Source organism: Patella vulgata, chromosome 2 (assembly GCF_932274485.2).
Source record: "Patella vulgata chromosome 2, xgPatVulg1.2, whole genome shotgun sequence".
NCBI classification, from domain to species: Eukaryota; Metazoa; Mollusca; class Gastropoda; family Patellidae; genus Patella; species Patella vulgata.
The window spans coordinates 30,523,526-30,547,984 of record NC_065880.2 but is presented as its reverse complement, the minus strand read 5'-3'; the positions used below and the strand labels follow the sequence as shown (position 1 = coordinate 30,547,984).

At 34.1% G+C, this 24,459-nt stretch overlaps 10 non-coding genes across 10 annotated transcripts; all 10 read right to left on the bottom strand.

Moving 5' to 3' along the window:
• Positions 1–1,697: 1,697 nt before the first annotated feature.
• Trnas-cga (transfer RNA serine (anticodon CGA)) lies at positions 1,698–1,779 on the bottom strand. The gene has a single exon. It is a non-coding gene; the product is annotated as a tRNA-Ser (tRNA).
• A 2,574-nt stretch (positions 1,780–4,353) lies between these two features.
• On the bottom strand, positions 4,354–4,435 carry Trnas-cga (transfer RNA serine (anticodon CGA)). Its single transcript has one exon. It is a non-coding gene; the product is annotated as a tRNA-Ser (tRNA).
• A 2,574-nt stretch (positions 4,436–7,009) lies between these two features.
• On the bottom strand, positions 7,010–7,091 carry Trnas-cga (transfer RNA serine (anticodon CGA)). Its single transcript has one exon. It is a non-coding gene; the product is annotated as a tRNA-Ser (tRNA).
• Positions 7,092–9,177: 2,086 nt separating this feature from the next.
• On the bottom strand, positions 9,178–9,259 carry Trnas-cga (transfer RNA serine (anticodon CGA)). Its single transcript has one exon. It is a non-coding gene; the product is annotated as a tRNA-Ser (tRNA).
• Positions 9,260–11,345: 2,086 nt separating this feature from the next.
• Trnas-cga (transfer RNA serine (anticodon CGA)) lies at positions 11,346–11,427 on the bottom strand. The gene has a single exon. It is a non-coding gene; the product is annotated as a tRNA-Ser (tRNA).
• Positions 11,428–13,879: 2,452 nt separating this feature from the next.
• Positions 13,880–13,961, bottom strand: Trnas-cga (transfer RNA serine (anticodon CGA)). Its single transcript has one exon. It is a non-coding gene; the product is annotated as a tRNA-Ser (tRNA).
• A 2,134-nt stretch (positions 13,962–16,095) lies between these two features.
• Positions 16,096–16,177, bottom strand: Trnas-cga (transfer RNA serine (anticodon CGA)). The gene has a single exon. It is a non-coding gene; the product is annotated as a tRNA-Ser (tRNA).
• Positions 16,178–18,565: 2,388 nt separating this feature from the next.
• Positions 18,566–18,647, bottom strand: Trnas-cga (transfer RNA serine (anticodon CGA)). Its single transcript has one exon. It is a non-coding gene; the product is annotated as a tRNA-Ser (tRNA).
• Positions 18,648–21,112: 2,465 nt separating this feature from the next.
• Trnas-cga (transfer RNA serine (anticodon CGA)) lies at positions 21,113–21,194 on the bottom strand. The gene has a single exon. It is a non-coding gene; the product is annotated as a tRNA-Ser (tRNA).
• Positions 21,195–23,989: 2,795 nt separating this feature from the next.
• Positions 23,990–24,071, bottom strand: Trnas-cga (transfer RNA serine (anticodon CGA)). The gene has a single exon. It is a non-coding gene; the product is annotated as a tRNA-Ser (tRNA).
• Between the last annotated feature and the right edge of the window lie 388 nt (positions 24,072–24,459).

The following is a 24,459-nucleotide window of genomic DNA, read 5'->3' as shown; positions in this document are numbered from 1 at the left end:
CAGATATTGCCAGATATCAATAGATTAATCAATATATAGACATACCTAATTGTTGAAGATTTTGCACACTGTGATCGTGCACTTTCAAAAGCGATCGTAGTTTAATTGCCGCCGTCAAACTATCCATTCTGAACAACAGTCGTATTGCAAATAACGAGACTAAGACCGATTAAAGAACAGAAGTGTTTAATGCTCAGTACTTTCTCTACTGGTTATATATAGTGTAGTTAGTTTTCTGAATTTACTCACAAATCAAAAGTAATGATAAGGTTTTACTTTAATGGTAGCCGATGCTCTTCCCTGTGTAAACATCTAGGATGGTCATTACTTTGATCATTATTGATTGATTGGTAATGATATTTCGACCTCACGGCGATCTACGTCTTTGATCTCGAATGATTAAATGATGACGAGTTTATTTCTTTGATGTTACAAACGAAGCCATTTGTACATGATCGACTTTAACCAAAGCCATTAGCATATGATTGATTGATTGATTGCTAATGCCTTCCTTCTTTGATATTTTGACCACACCGCGATATTCGTCTTTGATCCCCAATGATTAAATGACGACGCGTTTATTTTTTTGACGTTACAAACGAAGCCATTTGTATATGATGGACGTTATAACAGAAACCATTTGCATATGATCGACGTTATAACAGAAACCATTTGCATATGATTATTATTGATTGATTGCTATATGCCTTCCTTCTTTGAGATTTCGACCTCACAGCGATATTCGTCTTGTATCTTGATAAAATGATAACGCGCTTATTTCGTTCAAGTTACAAACCAAACCATTTGTATTATGATCGATGTTTAAGAACGGGTTGACTTTTGAACCAATAATTAATTAATCCTTGATTGCACAAGGATTGGTCAATTCATTCGGAAAGTGTTCGATCATAGACATTGGTAGATATTTTGAATACGTTTTGTTCAATATTTCTCGTTTACACATTTCTTACTTTGTAAGCTAATCATAGACTTTTGTTTAAAGAATCTCAATTTCAGCAAATAAGCATTTAAACAAAAACTTATTTAATTTACAGGGTAGAAAAATCTTATAATTTTTCTGTTAAATTTGTTGATTGGCTGATCTTTAAAAATGATAATTTGATTAATAAAGGGGAAGAACGGTTTGACTTTTGAGCCAATAATTAATTAATCCTTGCACAAGGACTGTTCAATTCATTCGGAAAGTGTGCGATCATAGACTTAGATATTTTGAATATGATTTGTTCAATATTTCTCGTTTACTCGTTTCTTACTTTGTAAGCTAATCATAGCCTTTTGTTTAAAGAATCTCAATTTCAACAAATACGCACCTAAACAAAAACTTATTTAATTTACGGGATAGAAAGATCCGTAAAAGGATTATAATAATCTATAATTTTTCTGTTAAATTTGTTGTTTGGCTGATCTTTAAAAATGATCATTTGATTAATAAAACGTTATAGACATGTTAATATAGTGTTCTGGGATGTGTTTGTGTCCATTTGGTATCTGAACACCCAAGGTTCCGTAAAAGGTTATAATAATCTATAATTTTCCTGTTAAATTTGTTGATTGGCTGATCTTTAAAATTGATCATTTTAATATAGTGTTCTGGGATGTGTTTGTGTCCATTTGGTATCTGAACACCCAAGGTGATGCGTTATGTTAACCTACCTACCCAATTTTAAAATATTCGACGCTGCGAGCAGGATTCGAACCTGCGCGGGTAGAACCCATTGGATTTCGAGTCCAACGCCTTAACCACTCGGCCATCACAGCGACAAATGATGAAAAGAAAATCCTAATAGAATTCGAACATAAGAACAAATTTAACGGCCTACGTTTTTACTTTTCAAGTTGAATGTCTTGACTTGAAGAGGAAATGGAATGAATTGACCGGAATCAGTTAGTGACCTAGTTCTTTGTGCACTGAGCCACTGCAGCTCCCGTCTTGAAGACGACTAAGGCATATTAAATTTAACGGCCTACGTTTCTGAACGCCAATGTAGTGTCGTGTAACTGTCAAGGGTTCCTTCACATACATGTGTATCCGGGACCCCCGAACGATAAACAAATGAATATAAATATTTTTGGTGTTATCTGGCTTTTATTTTGAAAAATCATAGGTTTGTAACAGGAAAAATCAAATAAGAACTAATAAAACAAATACGATGATAACAGAAATATAAATTAATTATACAGCCCATTTGATCAAATTTTACGATCCTCGCTGTAGTTCACAGAATTCCATACTAAAATTGTCAAACGGGGGTTCAGATCCGGTTGCCTCTGTAAAACTTTCTTGGTTCGAGTTCGAAGGAGGACTGTTTGTTTCACCCTGAAGATCGCTAATAATACCGTTTACGCAGTCTTGAACTTGCACCCACTTCAATCTTCTGTACATGTCGAAGGTGTCACGTAACCCCTGTACCACACGTTTCCTAAGGATCAGTTGATAACCGCCGCTGATATAGCCTTCATCGCTTCTGGAAGAAATCTTGAAATTAAGTGACTGCAACAGTTCATCTGCAAAGATAAATTAGATAAAAGATGGTAATGAAAAGAATAACCAATTAGAACATAATTATGTTAACCCGTTCAGATATTGCCAGATATCAATAGATTAATCAATATATAGACATACCTAATTGTTGAAGATTTTGCACACTGTGATCGTGCACTTTCAAAAGCGATCGTAGTTTAATTGCCGCCGTCAAACTATCCATTCTGAACAACAGTCGTATTGCAAATAACGAGACTAAGACCGATTAAAGAACAGAAGTGTTTAATGCTCAGTACTTTCTCTACTGGTTATATATAGTGTAGTTAGTTTTCTGAATTTACTCACAAATCAAAAGTAATGATAAGGTTTTACTTTAATGGTAGCCGATGCTCTTCCCTGTGTAAACATCTAGGATGGTCATTACTTTGATCATTATTGATTGATTGGTAATGATATTTCGACCTCACGGCGATCTACGTCTTTGATCTCGAATGATTAAATGATGACGAGTTCATTTCTTTGATGTTACAAACGAAGCCATTTGTACATGATCGACTTTAACCAAAGCCATTAGCATATGATTGATTGATTGATTGCTAATGCCTTCCTTCTTTGATATTTTGACCACACCGCGATATTCGTCTTTGATCCCCAATGATTAAATGACGACGCGTTTATTTTTTTGACGTTACAAACGAAGCCATTTGTATATGATGGACGTTATAACAGAAACCATTTGCATATGATCGACGTTATAACAGAAACCATTTGCATATGATTATTATTGATTGATTGCTATATGCCTTCCTTCTTTGAGATTTCGACCTCACAGCGATATTCGTCTTGTATCTTGATAAAATGATAACGCGCTTATTTCGTTCAAGTTACAAACCAAACCATTTGTATTATGATCGATGTTGACTTTTGAACCAATAATTAATTAATCCTTGATTGCACAAGGATTGGTCAATTCATTCGGAAAGTGTTCGATCATAGACATTGGTAGATATTTTGAATACGTTTTGTTCAATATTTCTCGTTTACACATTTCTTACTTTGTAAGCTAATCATAGACTTTTGTTTAAAGAATCTCAATTTCAGCAAATAAGCATTTAAACAAAAACTTATTTAATTTACAGGGTAGAAAAATCTTATAATTTTTCTGTTAAATTTGTTGATTGGCTGATCTTTAAAAATGATAATTTGATTAATAAAGGGGAAGAACGGTTTGACTTTTGAGCCAATAATTAATTAATCCTTGCACAAGGACTGTTCAATTCATTCGGAAAGTGTGCGATCATAGACTTAGATATTTTGAATATGATTTGTTCAATATTTCTCGTTTACTCGTTTCTTACTTTGTAAGCTAATCATAGCCTTTTGTTTAAAGAATCTCAATTTCAACAAATACGCACCTAAACAAAAACTTATTTAATTTACGGGATAGAAAGATCCGTAAAAGGATTATAATAATCTATAATTTTTCTGTTAAATTTGTTGTTTGGCTGATCTTTAAAAATGATCATTTGATTAATAAAACGTTATAGACATGTTAATATAGTGTTCTGGGATGTGTTTGTGTCCATTTGGTATCTGAACACCCAAGGTTCCGTAAAAGGTTATAATAATGTTAAATTTGTTGATTGGCTGATCTTTAAAATTGATCATTTGGTATCTGAACACCCAAGGTTCCGTAAAAGGTTATAATAATGTTAAATTTGTTGATTGGCTGATCTTTAAAATTGATCATTTTAATATAGTGTTCTGGGATGTGTTTGTGTCCATTTGGTATCTGAACACCCAAGGTGATGCGTTATGTTAACCTACCTGCCCAATTTTAAAATATTCGACGCTGCGAGCAGGATTCGAACCTGCGCGGGTAGAACCCATTGGATTTCGAGTCCAACGCCTTAACCACTCGGCCATCACAGCGACAAATGATGAAAAGAAAATCCTAATAGAATTCGAACATAAGAACAAATTTAACGGCCTACGTTTTTACTTTTCAAGTTGAATGTCTTGACTTGAAGAGGAAATGGAATGAATTGACCGGAATCAGTTAGTGACCTAGTTCTTTGTGCACTGAGCCACTACAGCTCCCGTCTTGAAGACGACTAAGGCATATTAAATTTAACGGCCTACGTTTCTGAACGCCAATGTAGTGTCGTGTAACTGTCAAGGGTTCCTTCCCATACATGTGTATCCGGGACCCCCGAACGATAAACAAATGAATATAAATATTTTTGGTGTTATCTGGCTTTTATTTTGAAAAATCATAGGTTTGTAACAGGAAAAATCAAATAAGAACTAATAAAACAAATACGATGATAACAGAAATATAAATTAATTATACAGCCCATTTGATCAAATTTTACGATCCTCGCTGTAGTTCACAGAATTCCATACTAAAATTGTCAAACGGTGGTTCAGATCCGGTTGCCTCTGTAAAACTTTCTTGGTTCGAGTTCGAAGGAGGACTGTTTGTTTCACCCTGAAGATCGCTAATAATACCGTTTACGCAGTCTTGAACTTGCACCCACTTCAATCTTCTGTACATGTCGAAGGTGTCACGTAACCCCTGTACCACACGTTTCCTAAGGATCAGTTGATAACCGCCGCTGATATAGCCTTCATCGCTTCTGGAAGAAATCTTGAAATTAAGTGACTGCAACAGTTCATCTGCAAAGATAAATTAGATAAAAGATGGTAATGAAAAGAATAACCAATTAGAATATAATTATGTTAACCCGTTCAGATATTGCCAGATATCAATAGATTAATCAATATATAGACATACCTAATTGTTGAAGATTTTGCACACTGTGATCGTGCACTTTCAAAAGCGATCGTAGTTTAATTGCCGCCGTCAAACTATCCATTCTGAACAACAGTCGTATTGCAAATAACGAGACTAAGACCGATTAAAGAACAGAAGTGTTTAATGCTCAGTACTTTCTCTACTGGTTATATATAGTGTAGTTAGTTTTCTGAATTTACTCACAAATCAAAAGTAATGATAAGGTTTTACTTTAATGGTAGCCGATGCTCTTCCCTGTGTAAACATCTAGGATGGTCATTACTTTGATCATTATTGATTGATTGGTAATGATATTTCGACCTCACGGCGATCTACGTCTTTGATCTCGAATGATTAAATGATGACGAGTTTATTTCTTTGATGTTACAAACGAAGCCATTTGTACATGATCGACTTTAACCAAAGCCATTAGCATATGATTGATTGATTGATTGCTAATGCCTTCCTTCTTTGATATTTTGACCACACCGCGATATTCGTCTTTGATCCCCAATGATTAAATGACGACGCGTTTATTTTTTTGACGTTACAAACGAAGCCATTTGTATATGATGGACGTTATAACAGAAACCATTTGCATATGATCGACGTTATAACAGAAACCATTTGCATATGATTATTATTGATTGATTGCTATATGCCTTCCTTCTTTGAGATTTCGACCTCACAGCGATATTCGTCTTGTATCTTGATAAAATGATAACGCGCTTATTTCGTTCAAGTTACAAACCAAACCATTTGTATTATGATCGATGTTGACTTTTGAACCAATAATTAATTAATCCTTGATTGCACAAGGATTGGTCAATTCATTCGGAAAGTGTTCGATCATAGACATTGGTAGATATTTTGAATACGTTTTGTTCAATATTTCTCGTTTACACATTTCTTACTTTGTAAGCTAATCATAGACTTTTGTTTAAAGAATCTCAATTTCAGCAAATAAGCATTTAAACAAAAACTTATTTAATTTACAGGGTAGAAAAATCTTATAATTTTTCTGTTAAATTTGTTGATTGGCTGATCTTTAAAAATGATAATTTGATTAATAAAGGGGAAGAACGGTTTGACTTTTGAGCCAATAATTAATTAATCCTTGCACAAGGACTGTTCAATTCATTCGGAAAGTGTGCGATCATAGACTTAGATATTTTGAATATGATTTGTTCAATATTTCTCGTTTACTCGTTTCTTACTTTGTAAGCTAATCATAGCCTTTTGTTTAAAGAATCTCAATTTCAACAAATACGCACCTAAACAAAAACTTATTTAATTTACGGGATAGAAAGATCCGTAAAAGGATTATAATAATCTATAATTTTTCTGTTAAATTTGTTGTTTGGCTGATCTTTAAAAATGATCATTTGATTAATAAAACGTTATAGACATGTTAATATAGTGTTCTGGGATGTGTTTGTGTCCATTTGGTATCTGAACACCCAAGGTTCCGTAAAAGGTTATAATAATGTTAAATTTGTTGATTGGCTGATCTTTAAAATTGATCATTTGGTATCTGAACACCCAAGGTTCCGTAAAAGGTTATAATAATGTTAAATTTGTTGATTGGCTGATCTTTAAAATTGATCTTTTTAATATAGTGTTCTGGGATGTGTTTGTGTCCATTTGGTATCTGAACACCCAAGGTGATGCGTTATGTTAACCTACCTGCCCAATTTTAAAATATTCGACGCTGCGAGCAGGATTCGAACCTGCGCGGGTAGAACCCATTGGATTTCGAGTCCAACGCCTTAACCACTCGGCCATCACAGCGACAAATGATGAAAAGAAAATCCTAATAGAATTCGAACATAAGAACAAATTTAACGGCCTACGTTTCTGAACGCCAATGTAGTGTCGTGTAACTGTCAAGGGTTCCTTCCCATACATGTGTATCCGGGACCTCCGAACGATAAACAAATGAATATAAATATTTTTGGTGTTATCTGGCTTTTATTTTGAAAAATCATAGGTTTGTAACAGGAAAAATCAAATAACAACTAATAAAACAAATACGATGATAACAGAAATATGAATTAATTATACAGCCCATTTGATCAAATTTTACGATCCTCGCTGTAGTTCACAGAATTCCATACTAAAATTGTCAAACGGTGGTTCAGATCCGGTTGCCTCTGTAAAACTTTCTTGGTTCGTGTTCGAAGGAGGACTGTTTATTTCACCCTGAAGATCGCTAATAATACCGTTTACGCAGTCTTGAACTTGCACCCACTTCAATCTTCTGTACATGTCGAAGGTGTCACGTAACCCCTGTACCACACGTTTCCTAAGGATCAGTTGATAACCGCCGCTGATATAGCCTTCATCGCTTCTGGAAGAAATCTTGAAATTAAGTGACTGCAACAGTTCATCTGCAAAGATAAATTAGATAAAAGATGGTAATAAAAAGAATAACCAATTAGAATATAATTATGTTAACCCGTTCAGATATTGCCAGATATCAATAGATTAATCAATATATGGACACACCTAATTGTTGAAGATTTTGCACACTGTGATCGTGCACTTTCAAAAGCGATCGTAGTTTAATTGCCGCCGTCAAACTATCCATTCTGAACAACAGTCGTATTGCAAATAACGAGACTAAGACCGATTAAAGAACAGAAGTGTTTAATGCTCAGTACTTTCTCTACTGGTTATATATAGTGTAGTTAGTTTTCTGACTTTACTCACAAATCAAAAGTAATGATAAGGTTTTACTTTAATGGTTGCCGATGCTCTTCCCTGTGTAAACATCTAGGATGGTCATTACTTTGATCATTATTGATTGATTGGTAAAGATATTTCGACCTCACGGCGATCTACGTCTTTGATCTCGAATGATTAAATGATGACGCGTTTATTTCTTTGATGTTACAAACGAAGCCATTTGTACATGATCGACTTTAACCAAAGCCATTTGCATATGATTGATTGATTGATTGCTAATGCCTTCCTTCTTTGATATTTTGACCACACCGCGATATTCGTCTTTGATCCCCAATGATTAAATGACGACGCGTTTATTTTTTTGACGTTACAAACGAAGCCATTTGTATATGATGGACGTTATAACAGAAACCATTTGCATATGATCGACGTTATAACAGAAACCATTTGCATATGATTATTATTGATTGATTGCTATATGCCTTCCTTCTTTGAGATTTCGACCTCACAGCGATATTCGTCTTGTATCTTGATAAAATGATAACGCGCTTATTTCGTTCAAATTACAAACCAAACCATTTGTATTATGATCGATGTTTAAGAACGGGTTGACTTTTGAACCAATAATTAATTAATCCTTGATTGCACAAGGACTGTTCAATTCATTCGGAAAGTGTGCGATCATAGACTTAGATATTTTGAATATGATTTGTTCAATATTTCTCGTTTACTCGTTTCTTACTTTGTAAGCTAATCATAGACTTTTGTTTAAAGAATCTCAATTTCAACAAATACGCACCTAAACAAAAACTTATTTAATTTACGGGATAGAAAGATCCGTAAAAGGATTATAATAATCTATAATTTTTCTGTTAAATTTGTTGTTTGGCTGATCTTTAAAAATGATCATTTGATTAATAAAACGTTATAGACATGTTAATATAGTGTTCTGGGATGTGTTTGTGTCCATTTGGTATCTGAACACCCAAGGTTCCGTAAAAGGTTATAATAATCTATAATTTTCCTGTTAAATTTGTTGATTGGCTGATCTTTAAAATTGATCATTTGATTAATAAATGTTATAGACATGTTAATATAGTGTTCTGGGATGTGTTTGTGTCCATTTGGTATCTGAACACCCAAGGTGATGCGTTATGTTAACCTACCTGCCCAATTTTAAAATATTCGACGCTGCGAGCAGGATTCGAACCTGCGCGGGTAGAACCCATTGGATTTCGAGTCCAACGCCTTAACCACTCGGCCATCACAGCGACAAATGATGAAAAGAAAATCCTAATAGAATTCGAACATAAGAACAAATTTAACGGCCTACGTTTCTGAACGCCAATGTAGTGTCGTGTAACTGTCAAGGGTTCCTTCCCATACATGTGTATCCGGGACCTCCGAAAGATAAACAAATGAATATAAATATTTTTGGTGTTATCTGGCTTTTATTTTGAAAAATCATAGGTTTGTAACAGGAAAAATCAAATAACAACTAATAAAACAAATACGATGATAACAGAAATATGAATTAATTATACAGCCCATTTGATCAAATTTTACGATCCTCGCTGTAGTTCACAGAATTCCATACTAAAATTGTCAAACGGTGGTTCAGATCCGGTTGCCTCTGTAAAACTTTCTTGGTTCGTGTTCGAAGGAGGACTGTTTATTTCACCCTGAAGATCGCTAATAATACCGTTTACGCAGTCTTGAACTTGCACCCACTTCAATCTTCTGTACATGTCGAAGGTGTCACGTAACCCCTGTACCACACGTTTCCTAAGGATCAGTTGATAACCGCCGCTGATATAGCCTTCATCGCTTCTGGAAGAAATCTTGAAATTAAGTGACTGCAACAGTTCATCTGCAAAGATAAATTAGATAAAAGATGGTAATAAAAAGAATAACCAATTAGAATATAATTATGTTAACCCGTTCAAATATTGCCAGATATCAATAGATTAATCAATATATGGACACACCTAATTGTTGAAGATTTTGCACACTGTGATCGTGCACTTTCAAAAGCGATCGTAGTTTAATTGCCGCCGTCAAACTATCCATTCTGAACAACAGTCGTATTGCAAATAACGAGACTAAGACCGATTAAAGAACAGAAGTGTTTAATGCTCAGTACTTTCTCTACTGGTTATATATAGTGTAGTTAGTTTTCTGACTTTACTCACAAATCAAAAGTAATGATAAGGTTTTACTTTAATGGTTGCCGATGCTCTTCCCTGTGTAAACATCTAGGATGGTCATTACTTTGATCATTATTGATTGATTGGTAAAGATATTTCGACCTCACGGCGATCTACGTCTTTGATCTCGAATGATTAAATGATGACGCGTTTATTTCTTTGATGTTACAAACGAAGCCATTTGTACATGATCGACTTTAACCAAAGCCATTTGCATATGATTGATTGATTGATTGCTAATGCCTTCCTTCTTTGATATTTTGACCACACCGCGATATTCGTCTTTGATCCCCAATGATTAAATGACGACGCGTTTATTTTTTTGACGTTACAAACGAAGCCATTTGTATATGATGGACGTTATAACAGAAACCATTTGCATATGATGGACGTTATAACAGAAACCATTTGCATATGATTATTATTGATTGATTGCTATATGCCTTCCTTCTTTGAGATTTCGACCTCACAGCGATATTCGTCTTGTATCTTGATAAAATGATAACGCGCTTATTTCGTTCAAATTACAAACCAAACCATTTGTATTATGATCGATGTTTAAGAACGGGTTGACTTTTGAACCAATAATTAATTAATCCTTGATTGCACAAGGACTGTTCAATTCATTCGGAAAGTGTGCGATCATAGACTTAGATATTTTGAATATGATTTGTTCAATATTTCTCGTTTACTCGTTTCTTACTTTGTAAGCTAATCATAGCCTTTTGTTTAAAGAATCTCAATTTCAACAAATACGCACCTAAACAAAAACTTATTTAATTTACGGGATAGAAAGATCCGTAAAAGGATTATAATAATCTATAATTTTTCTGTTAAATTTGTTGTTTGGCTGATCTTTAAAAATGATCATTTGATTAATAAAACGTTATAGACATGTTAATATAGTGTTCTGGGATGTGTTTGTGTCCATTTGGTATCTGAACACCCAAGGTTCCGTAAAAGGTTATAATAATCTATAATTTTCCTGTTAAATTTGTTGATTGGCTGATCTTTAAAATTGATCATTTGATTAATAAATGTTATAGACATGTTAATATAGTGTTCTGGGATGTGTTTGTGTCCATTTGGTATCTGAACACCCAAGGTGATGCGTTATGTTAACCTACCTGCCCAATTTTAAAATATTCGACGCTGCGAGCAGGATTCGAACCTGCGCGGGTAGAACCCATTGGATTTCGAGTCCAACGCCTTAACCACTCGGCCATCACACCGACAAATGTTGAAAAGAAAATCCTAATAGAATTCGAACATCAGAACAAATTTAACGGCCTACGTTTCTAAAGACGACGGGCATACGCCAATGTAGTGTCGTGTAACTGTCAAGGGTTCCTTCCCATACATGTGTATCCGGGACCTCCGAACGATAAACAAATGAATATAAATATTTTTGGTGTTATCTGGCTTTTATTTTGAAAAATCATAGGTTTGTAACAGGAAAAATCAAATAACAACTAATAAAACAAATACGATGATAACAGAAATATAAATTAATTATACAGCCCATTTGATCAAATTTTTACGATCCTCGCTGTAGTTCACAGAATTCCATACTAAAATTGTCAAACGGTGGTTCAGATCCGGTTGCCTCTGTAAAACTTTCTTGGTTCGTGTTCGAAGGAGGACTGTTTGTTTCACCCTGAAGATCGCTAATAATACCGTTTACGCAGTCTTGAACTTGCACCCACTTCAATCTTCTGTACATGTCGAAGGTGTCACGTAACCCCTGTACCACACGTTTCCTAAGGATCAGTTGATAACCGCCGCTGATATAGCCTTCATCGCTTCTGGAAGAAATCTTGAAATTAAGTGACTGCAACAGTTCATCTGCAAAGATAAATTAGATAAAAGATGGTAATGAAAAGAATAACCAATTAGAATATAATTATGTTAACCCGTTCAGATATTGCCAAATATCAATAGATTAATCAATATATAGACATACCTAATTGTTGAAGATTTTGCACACTGTGATCGTGCACTTTCAAAAGCGATCGTAGTTTAATTGCCGCCGTCAAACTATCCATTCTGAACAACAGTCGTATTGCAAATAACGAGACTAAGACCGATTAAAGAACAGAAGTGTTTAATGCTCAGTACTTTCACTACTGGTTATATATAGTGTAGTTAGTTTTCTGAATTTACTCACAAATCAAAAGTAATGATAAGGTTTTACTTTAATGGTAGCCGATGCTCTTCCCTGTGTAAACATCTAGGATGGTCATTACTTTGATCATTATTGATTGATTGGTAATGATATTTCGACCTCACGGCGATCTACGTCTTTGATCTCGAATGATTAAATGATGACGAGTTTATTTCTTTGATGTTACAAACGAAGCCATTTGTACATGATCGACTTTAACCAAAGCCATTAGCATATGATTGATTGATTGATTGCTAATGCCTTCCTTCTTTGATATTTTGACCACACCGCGATATTCGTCTTTGATCCCCAATGATTAAATGACGACGCGTTTATTTTTTTGACGTTACAAACGAAGCCATTTGTATATGATGGACGTTATAACAGAAACCATTTGCATATGATCGACGTTATAACAGAAACCATTTGCATATGATTATTATTGATTGATTGCTATATGCCTTCCTTCTTTGAGATTTCGACCTCACAGCGATATTCGTCTTGTATCTTGATAAAATGATAACGCGCTTATTTCGTTCAAGTTACAAACCAAACCATTTGTATTATGATCGATGTTTAAGAAAGGGTTGACTTTTGAACCAATAATTAATTAATCCTTGATTGCACAAGGATTGGTCAATTCATTCGGAAAGTGTTCGATCATAGACATTGGTAGATATTTTGAATACGTTTTGTTCAATATTTCTCGTTTACACATTTCTTACTTTGTAAGCTAATAATAGACTTTTGTTTAAAGAATCTCAATTTCAGCAAATAAGCATTTAAACAAAAACTTATTTAATTTACAGGGTAGAAAAATCTTATAATTTTTCTGTTAAATTTGTTGATTGGCTGATCTTTAAAAATGATAATTTGATTAATAAAGGGGAAGAACGGTTTGACTTTTGAGCCAATAATTAATTAATCCTTGCACAAGGACTGTTCAATTCATTCGGAAAGTGTGCGATCATAGACTTAGATATTTTGAATATGATTTGTTCAATATTTCTCGTTTACTCGTTTCTTACTTTGTAAGCTAATCATAGCCTTTTGTTTAAAGAATCTCAATTTCAGCAAATACGCACCTAAACAAAAACTTATTTAATTTACGGGATAGAAAGATCCGTAAAAGGATTATAATAATCTATAATTTTTCTGTTAAATTTGTTGTTTGGCTGATCTTTAAAAATGATCATTTGATTAATAAAACGTTATAGACATGTTAATATAGTGTTCTGGGATGTGTTTGTGTCCATTTGGTATCTGAACACCCAAGGTTCCGTAAAAGGTTATAATAATGTTAAATTTGTTGATTGGCTGATCTTTAAAATTGATCATTTGGTATCTGAACACCCAAGGTTCCGTAAAAGGTTATAATAATGTTAAATTTGTTGATTGGCTGATCTTTAAAATTGATCATTTTAATATAGTGTTCTGGGATGTGTTTGTGTCCATTTGGTATCTGAACACCCAAGGTGATGCGTTATGTTAACCTACCTGCCCAATTTTAAAATATTCGACGCTGCGAGCAGGATTCGAACCTGCGCGGGTAGAACCCATTGGATTTCGAGTCCAACGCCTTAACCACTCGGCCATCACACCGACAAATGTTGAAAAGAAAATCCTAATAGAATTCGAACATAAGAACAAATTTAACGGCCTACGTTTCTGAACGCCAATGTAGTGTCGTGTAACTGTCAAGGGTTCCTTCCCATACATGTGTATCCGGGACCTCCGAACGATAAACAAATGAATATAAATATTTTTGGTGTTATCTGGCTTTTATTTTGAAAAATCATAGGTTTGTAACAGGAAAAATCAAATAACAACTAATAAAACAAATACGATGATAACAGAAATATGAATTAATTATACAGCCCATTTGATCAAATTTTACGATCCTCGCTGTAGTTCACAGAATTCCATACTAAAATTGTCAAACGGTGGTTCAGATCCGGTTGCCTCTGTAAAACTTTCTTGGTTCGTGTTCGAAGGAGGACTGTTTGTTTCACCCTGAAAACTTTCTTGGTTCGTGTTCGAAGGAGGACTGTTTGTTTCACCCTGAAGATCGCTAATAATACCGTTTACGCAGTCTTGAACTTGCACCCACTTCAATCTTCTGTACATGTCGAAGGTGTCACGTAACCCCTGTACCACACGTTTCCTAAGGATCAGTTGATAACCGCCGCTGATATAGCCTTCATCGCTTCTGGAAGAAATCTTGAAATTAAGTGACTGCAACAGTTCATCTGCAAAGATAAATTAGATAAAAGATGGTAATAAAAAGAATAACCAATTAGAATATAATTATGTTAACCCGTTCAGATATTGCCAGATATCAATAGATTAATCAATATATGGACACACCTAATTGTTGAAGATTTTGCACACTGTGATCGTGCACTTTCAAAAGCGATCGTAGTTTAATTGCCGCCGTCAAACTATCCATTCTGAACAACAGTCGTATTGCAAATAACGAGACTAAGACCGATTAAAGAACAGAAGTGTTTAATGCTCAGTACTTTCTCTACTGGTTATATATAGTGTAGTTAGTTTTCTGACTTTACTCACAAATCAAAAGTAATGATAAGGTTTTACTTTAATGGTTGCCGATGCTCTTCCCTGTGTAAACATCTAGGATGGTCATTACTTTGATCATTATTGATTGATTGGTAAAGATATTTCGACCTCACGGCGATCTACGTCTTTGATCTCGAATGATTAAATGATGACGCGTTTATTTCTTTGATGTTACAAACGAAGCCATTTGTACATGATCGACTTTAACCAAAGCCATTTGCATATGATTGATTGATTGATTGCTAATGCCTTCCTTCTTTGATATTTTGACCACACCGCGATATTCGTCTTTGATCCCCAATGATTAAATGACGACGCGTTTATTTTTTTGACGTTACAAACGAAGCCATTTGTATATGATGGACGTTATAACAGAAACCATTTGCATATGATCGACGTTATAACAGAAACCATTTGCATATGATTATTATTGATTGATTGCTATATGCCTTCCTTCTTTGAGATTTCGACCTCACAGCGATATTCGTCTTGTATCTTGATAAAATGATAACGCGCTTATTTCGTTCAAATTACAAACCAAACCATTTGTATTATGATCGATGTTTAAGAACGGGTTGACTTTTGAACCAATAATTAATTAATCCTTGATTGCACAAGGACTGTTCAATTCATTCGGAAAGTGTGCGATCATAGACTTAGATATTTTGAATATGATTTGTTCAATATTTCTCGTTTACTCGTTTCTTACTTTGTAAGCTAATCATAGCCTTTTGTTTAAAGAATCTCAATTTCAACAAATACGCACCTAAACAAAAACTTATTTAATTTACGGGATAGAAAGATCCGTAAAAGGATTATAATAATCTATAATTTTTCTGTTAAATTTGTTGTTTGGCTGATCTTTAAAAATGATCATTTGATTAATAAAACGTTATAGACATGTTAATATAGTGTTCTGGGATGTGTTTGTGTCCATTTGGTATCTGAACACCCAAGGTTCCGTAAAAGGTTATAATAATCTATAATTTTCCTGTTAAATTTGTTGATTGGCTGATCTTTAAAATTGATCATTTGATTAATAAATGTTATAGACATGTTAATATAGTGTTCTGGGATGTGTTTGTGTCCATTTGGTATCTGAACACCCAAGGTGATGCGTTATGTTAACCTACCTGCCCAATTTTAAAATATTCGACGCTGCGAGCAGGATTCGAACCTGCGCGGGTAGAACCCATTGGATTTCGAGCCCAACGCCTTAACCACTCGGCCATCACACCGACAAATGTTGAAAAGAAAATCCTAATAGAATTCGAACATCAGAACAAATTTAACGGCCTACGTTTCTAAAGACGACGGGCATACGCCAATGTAGTGTCGTGTAACTGTCAAGGGTTCCTTCCCATACATGTGTATCCGGGACCTCCGAACGATAAACAAATGAATATAAATATTTTTGGTGTTATCTGGCTTTTATTTTGAAAAATCATAGGTTTGTAACAGGAAAAATCAAATAACAACTAATAAAACAAATACGATGATAACAGAAATATAAATTAATTATACAGCCCATTTGATCAAATTTTTACGATCCTCGCTGTAGTTCACAGAATTCCATACTAAAATTGTCAAACGGTGGTTCAGATCCGGTTGCCTCTGTAAAACTTTCTTGGTTCGTGTTCGAAGGAGGACTGTTTGTTTCACCCTGAAGATCGCTAATAATACCGTTTACGCAGTCTTGAACTTGCACCCACTTCAATCTTCTGTACATGTCGAAGGTGTCACGTAACCCCTGTACCACACGTTTCCTAAGGATCAGTTGATAACCGCCGCTGATATAGCCTTCATCGCTTCTGGAAGAAATCTTGAAATTAAGTGACTGCAACAGTTCATCTGCAAAGATAAATTAGATAAAAGATGGTAATGAAAAGAATAACCAATTAGAATATAATTATGTTAACCCGTTCAGATATTGCCAAATATCAATAGATTAATCAATATATAGACATACCTAATTGTTGAAGATTTTGCACACTGTGATCGTGCACTTTCAAAAGCGATCGTAGTTTAATTGCCGCCGTCAAACTATCCATTCTGAACAACAGTCGTATTGCAAATAACGAGACTAAGACCGATTAAAGAACAGAAGTGTTTAATGCTCAGTACTTTCACTACTGGTTATATATAGTGTAGTTAGTTTTCTGAATTTACTCACAAATCAAAAGTAATGATAAGGTTTTACTTTAATGGTAGCCGATGCTCTTCCCTGTGTAAACATCTAGGATGGTCATTACTTTGATCATTATTGATTGATTGGTAATGATATTTCGACCTCACGGCGATCTACGTCTTTGATCTCGAATGATTAAATGATGACGAGTTTATTTCTTTGATGTTACAAACGAAGCCATTTGTACATGATCGACTTTAACCAAAGCCATTAGCATATGATTGATTGATTGATTGCTAATGCCTTCCTTCTTTGATATTTTGACCACACCGCGATATTCGTCTTTGATCCCCAATGATTAAATGACGACGCGTTTATTTTTTTGACGTTACAAACGAAGCCATTTGTATATGATGGACGTTATAACAGAAACCATTTGCATATGATCGACGTTATAACAGAAACCATTTGCATATGATTATTATTGATTGATTGCTATATGCCTTCCTTCTTTGAGATTTCGACCTCACAGCGATATTCGTCTTGTATCTTGATAAAATGATAACGCGCTTATTTCGTTCAAGTTACAAACCAAACCATTTGTATTATGATCGATGTTTAAGAAAGGGTTGACTTTTGAACCAATAATTAATTAATCCTTGATTGCACAAGGATTGGTCAATTCATTCGGAAAGTGTTCGATCATAGACCTTTGGTAGATATTTTGAATACGTTTTGTTCAATATTTCTCGTTTACACATTTCTTACTTTGTAAGCTAATCATAGCCTTTTGTTTAAAGAATCTCAATTTCAACAAATAAGCATTTAAACAAAAACTTATTTAATTTACAGGGTAGAAAAATCTTATAATTTTTCTGTTAAATTTGTTGATTGGCCGATCTTTAAAAATGATAATTTGATTAATAAAGGGGAAGAACGGTTTGACTTTTGAACCAATAATTAATTAATCCTTGATTGCACAAGGACTGTTCAATTCATTCGGAAAGTGTGCGATCATAGACTTAGATATTTTGAATATGATTTGTTCAATATTTCTCGTTTACTCGTTTCTTACTTTGTAAGCTAATCATAGCCTTTTGTTTAAAGAATCTCAATTTCAGCAAATACGCACCTAAACAAAAACTTATTTAATTTACGGGATAGAAAGATCCGTAAAAGGATTATAATAATCTATAATTTTTCTGTTAAATTTGTTGTTTGGCTGATCTTTAAAAATGATCATTTGATTAATAAAACGTTATAGACATGTTAATATAGTGTTCTGGGATGTGTTTGTGTCCATTTGGTATCTGAACACCCAAGGTTCCGTAAAAGGTTATAATAATCTATAATTTTCCTGTTAAATTTGTTGATTGGCTGATCTTTAAAATTGATCATTTTAATATAGTGTTCTGGGATGTGTTTGTGTCCATTTGGTATCTGAACACCCAAGGTGATGCGTTATGTTAACCTACCTGCCCAATTTTAAAATATTCGACGCTGCGAGCAGGATTCGAACCTGCGCGGGTAGAACCCATTGGATTTCGAGTCCAACGCCTTAACCACTCGGCCATCACAGCGACAAATGATGAAAAGAAAATCCTAATAGAATTCGAACATAAGAACAAATTTAACGGCCTACGTTTTTACTTTTCAAGTTGAATGTCTTGACTTGAAGAGGAAATGGAATGAATTGACCGGAATCAGTTAGTGACCTAGTTCTTTGTGCACTGAGCCACCGCAGCTCCCGTCTTGAAGACGACTAAGGCATATTAAATTTAACGGCCTACGTTTCTGAACGCCAATGTAGTGTCGTGTAACTGTCAAGGGTTCCTTCCCATACATGTGTATCCGGGACCCCCGAACGATAAACAAATGAATATAAATATTTTTGGTGTTATCTGGCTTTTATTTTGAAAAATCATAGGTTTGTAACAGGAAAAATCAAATAACAACTAATAAAACAAATACGATGATAACAGAAATATAAATTAATTATACAGCCCATTTGATCAAATTTTACGATCCTCGCTGTAGTTCACAGAATTCCATACTAAAATTGTCAAACGGTGGTTCAGATCCGGTTGCCTCTGTAAAACTTTCTTGGTTCGTGTTCGAAGGAGGACTGTTTGTTTCACCCTGAAGATCGCTAATAATACCGTTTACGCAGTCTTGAACTTGCACCCACTTCAATCTTCTGTACATGTCGAAGGTGTCACGTAACCCCTGTACCACACGTTTCCTAAGGATCAGTTGATAACCGCCGCTGATATAGCCTTCATCGCTTCTGGAAGAAATCTTGAAATTAAGTGACTGCAACAGTTCATCTGCAAAGATAAATTAGATAAAAGATGGTAATGAAAAGAATAACCAATTAGAATATAATTATGTTAACCCGTTCAGATATTGCCAGATATCAATAGATTAATCAATATATAGACATACCTAATTGTTGAAGATTTTGCACACTGTGATCGTGCACTTTCAAAAGCGATCGTAGTTTAATTGCCGCCGTCAAACTATCCATTCTGAACAACAGTCGTATTGCAAATAACGAGACTAAGACCGATTAAAGAACAGAAGTGTTTAATGCTCAGTACTTTCTCTACTGGTTATATATAGTGTAGTTAGTTTTCTGAATTTACTCACAAATCAAAAGTAATGATAAGGTTTTACTTTAATGGTAGCCGATGCTCTTCCCTGTGTAAACATCTAGGATGGTCATTACTTTGATCATTATTGATTGATTGGTAATGATATTTCGACCTCACGGCGATCTACGTCTTTGATCTCGAATGATTAAATGATGACGCGTTTATTTCTTTGATGTTACAAACGAAGCCATTTGTACATGATCGACTTTAACCAAAGCCATTTGCATATGATTGATTGATTGATTGCTAATGCCTTCCTTCTTTGATATTTTGACCACACCGCGATATTCGTCTTTGATCCCCAATGATTAAATGACGACGCGTTTATTTTTTTGACGTTACAAACGAAGCCATTTGTATATGATGGACGTTATAACAGAAACCATTTGCATATGATCGACGTTATAACAGAAACCATTTGCATATGATTATTATTGATTGATTGCTATATGCCTTCCTTCTTTGAGATTTCGACCTCACAGCGATATTCGTTTTGTATCTTGATAAAATGATAACGCGTTTATTTCGTTTATTGCACAAGGATTGGTCAATTCATTCGGAAAGTGTTCGATCATAGACCTTTGGTAGATATTTTGAATACGTTTTGTTCAATATTTCTCGTTTACACATTTCTTACTTTGTAAGCTAATCATAGCCTTTTGTTTAAAGAATCTCAATTTCAACAAATAAGCATTTAAACAAAAACTTATTTAATTTACAGGGTAGAAAAATCTTATAATTTTTCTGTTAAATTTGTTGATTGGCTGATCTTTAAAAATGATAATTTGATTAATAAAGGGGAAGAACGGTTTGACTTTTGAACCAATAATTAATTAATCCTTGATTGCACAAGGACTGTTCAATTCATTCGGAAAGTGTGCGATCATAGACTTAGATATTTTGAATATGATTTGTTCAATATTTCTCGTTTACTCGTTTCTTACTTTGTAAGCTAATCATAGCCTTTTGTTTAAAGAATCTCAATTTCAGCAAATACGCACCTAAACAAAAACTTATTTAATTTACGGGATAGAAAGATCCGCAAAAGGATTATAATAATCTATAATTTTTCTGTTAAATTTGTTGTTTGGCTGATCTTTAAAAATGATCATTTGATTAATAAAACGTTATAGACATGTTAATATAGTGTTCTGGGATGTGTTTGTGTCCATTTGGTATCTGAACACCCAAGGTTCCGTAAAAGGTTATAATAATCTATAATTTTCCTGTTAAATTTGTTGATTGGCTGATCTTTAAAATTGATCATTTGATTAATAAATGTTATAGACATGTTAATATAGTGTTCTGGGATGTGTTTGTGTCCATTTGGTATCTGAACACCCAAGGTGATGCGTTATGTTAACCTACCTGCCCAATTTTAAAATATTCGACGCTGCGAGCAGGATTCGAACCTGCGCGGGTAGAACCCATTGGATTTCGAGTCCAACGCCTTAACCACTCGGCCATCACAGCGACAAATGATGAAAAGAAAATCCTAATAGAATTCGAACATAAGAACAAATTTAACGACCTACGTTTCTAAAGACGACGGGCATACGCCAATGTAGTGTCGTGTAACTGTCAAGGGTTCCTTCCCATACATGTGTATCCGGGACCTCCGAACGATAAACAAATGAATATAAATATTTTTGGTGTTATCTGGCTTTTATTTTGAAAAATCATAGGTTTGTAACGATAAAATCAAATAACAACTAATAAAACAAATACGATGATAACAGAAATATAAATTAATTATACAGCCCATTTGATCAAATTTTACGATCCTCGCTGTAGTTCACAGAATTCCATACTAAAATTGTCAAACGGTGGTTTGTTTCACCCTGAAGATCGCTAATAATACCGTTTACGCAGTCTTGAACTTGCACCCACTTCAATCTTCTGTACATGTCGAAGGTGTCACGTAACCCCTGTACCACACGTTTCCTAAGGATCAGTTGATAACCGCCGCTGATATAGCCTTCATCGCTTCTGGAAGAAATCTTGAAATTAAGTGACTGCAACAGTTCATCTGCAAAGATAAATTAGATAAAAGATGGTAATGAAAAGGATAACCAATTGAATATAATTATGTTAACCCGTTCAGATATTGCCAGATATCAATAGATTAATCAATATATGGACATACCTAATTGTTGAAGATTTTGCACACTGTGATCGTGCACTTTCAAAAGCGATCGTAGTTTTATTGCCGCCGTCAAACTATCCATTCTGAACAACAGTCGTATTGCAAATAACGAGACTAAGACCGATTAAAGAACAGAAGTGTTTAATGCTCAGTACTATCTCTACTGGTTATATATAGTGTAGTTAGTTTTCTGAATTTACTCACAAATCAAAAGTAATGATAAGGTTTTACTTTAATGGTTGCCGATGCTCTTCCCTGTGTAAACATCTAGGATGGTCATTACTTTGATCATTATTGATTGATTGCTAATGATATTTCGAACTCACGGCGATCTACGTCTTTGATCTCGAATGATTAAATGATGACGCGTTTATTTCTTTGATGTTACAAACGAAGCCATATGTACATGATCGACTTTAACCAAATCCATTTGCATATGATTGATTGATTGATTGCTAATGCCTTCCTTCTTTGATATTTTGACCACACCGCGATATTCGTCTTTGATCCCCAATGATTAAATGACGACGCGTTTATTTTTTTGACGTTACAAACGAAGCCATTTGTATATGATGGACGTTATAACAGAAACCATTTGCATATGATCGACGTTATAACAGAAACCATTTGCATATGATTATTATTGATTGATTGCTATATGCCTTCCTTCTTTGAGATTTCGACCTCACAGCGATATTCGTCTTGTATCTTGATAAAATGATAACGCGTTTATTTCGTTTATTGCACAAGGATTGGTCAATTCATTCGGAAAGTGTTCGATCATAGACCTTTGGTAGATATTTTGAATACGTTTTGTTCAATATTTCTCGTTTACACATTTCTTACTTTGTAAGCTAATCATAGCCTTTTGTTTAAAGAATCTCAATTTCAACAAATAAGCATTTAAACAAAAACTTATTTAATTTACAGGGTAGAAAAATCTTATAATTTTTCTGTTAAATTTGTTGATTGGCTGATCTTTAAAAATGATAATTTGATTAATAAAGGGGAAGAACGGTTTGACTTTTGAACCAATAATTAATTAATTCTTGATTGCACAAGGACTGTTCAATTCATTCGGAAAGTGTGCGATCATAGACTTAGATATTTTGAATATGATTTGTTCAATATTTCTCGTTTACTCGTTTCTTACTTTGTAAGCTAATCATAGCCTTTTGTTTAAAGAATCTCAATTTCAGCAAATACGCACCTAAACAAAAACTTATTTAATTTACGGGATAGAAAGATCCGTAAAAGGATTATAATAATCTATAATTTTTCTGTTAAATTTGTTGTTTGGCTGATCTTTAAAAATGATCATTTGATTAATAAAACGTTATAGACATGTTAATATAGTGTTCTGGGATGTGTTTGTGTCCATTTGGTATCTGAACACCCAAGGTTCCGTAAAAGGTTATAATAATCTATAATTTTCCTGTTAAATTTGTTGATTGGCTGATCTTTAAAATTGATCATTTGATTAATAAATGTTATAGACATGTTAATATAGTGTTCTGGGATGTGTTTGTGTCCATTTGGTATCTCTAACACCTAAGGTTCCATAAAAGGTTATAATAATCTATAATTTTCCTGTTAAATTTGTTGATTGGCTGATCTTTAAAAATGATCATTTGATAAATAAAACGTTATAAACATGTTAATATAGTGTTCTGGGATGTGTTTGTGTTCATTTGGTATCTGAACACCCAAGGTTCCGTAAAGGGTTATTATAATCTATAATTTTCCTGTTAAATTTGTTGATTGGCTGATCCGTAAAAGGATTATAATAATCTATAATTTTTCTGTTAAATTTGTTGTTTGGCTGATCTTTAAAAATGATCATTTGATTAATAAAAGGTTATAAACATGTTAATATAGTGTTCTGGGATGTGTTTGTGTCCATTTGGTATCTGAACACCCAAGGTTCCGTAAAAGCTTATAATAATCTACAATTTTCCTGTTAAATTTGTTGATTGGCTGATCTTTAAAATTGATCATTTGATTAATAAATGTTATAGACATGTTAATATAGTGTTCTGGGATGTGTTTGTGTCCATTTGGTATCTGAACACCCAAGGTGATGCGTTATGTTAACCTACCTGCCCAATTTTAAAATATTCGACGCTGCGAGCAGGATTCGAACCTGCGCGGGTAGAACCCATTGGATTTCGAGTCCAACGCCTTAACCACTCGGCCATCACAGCGACAAATGATGAAAAGAAAATCCTAATAGAATTCGAACATAAGAACAAATTTAACGGCCTACGTTTCTAAAGACGACGGGCATACGCCAATGTAGTGTCGTGTAACTGTCAAGGGTTCCTTCCCATACATGTGTATCCGGGACCTCCGAACGATAAACAAATGAATATAAATATTTTTGGTGTTATCTGGCTTTTATTTTGAAAAATCATAGGTTTGTAACAGGAAAAATCAAATAACAACTAATAAAACAAATACGATGATAACAGAAATATAAATTAATTATACAGCCCATTTGATCAAATTTTTACGATCCTCGCTGTAGTTCACAGAATTCCATACTAAAATTGTCAAACGGTGGTTCAGATCCGGTTGCCTCTGTAAAACTTT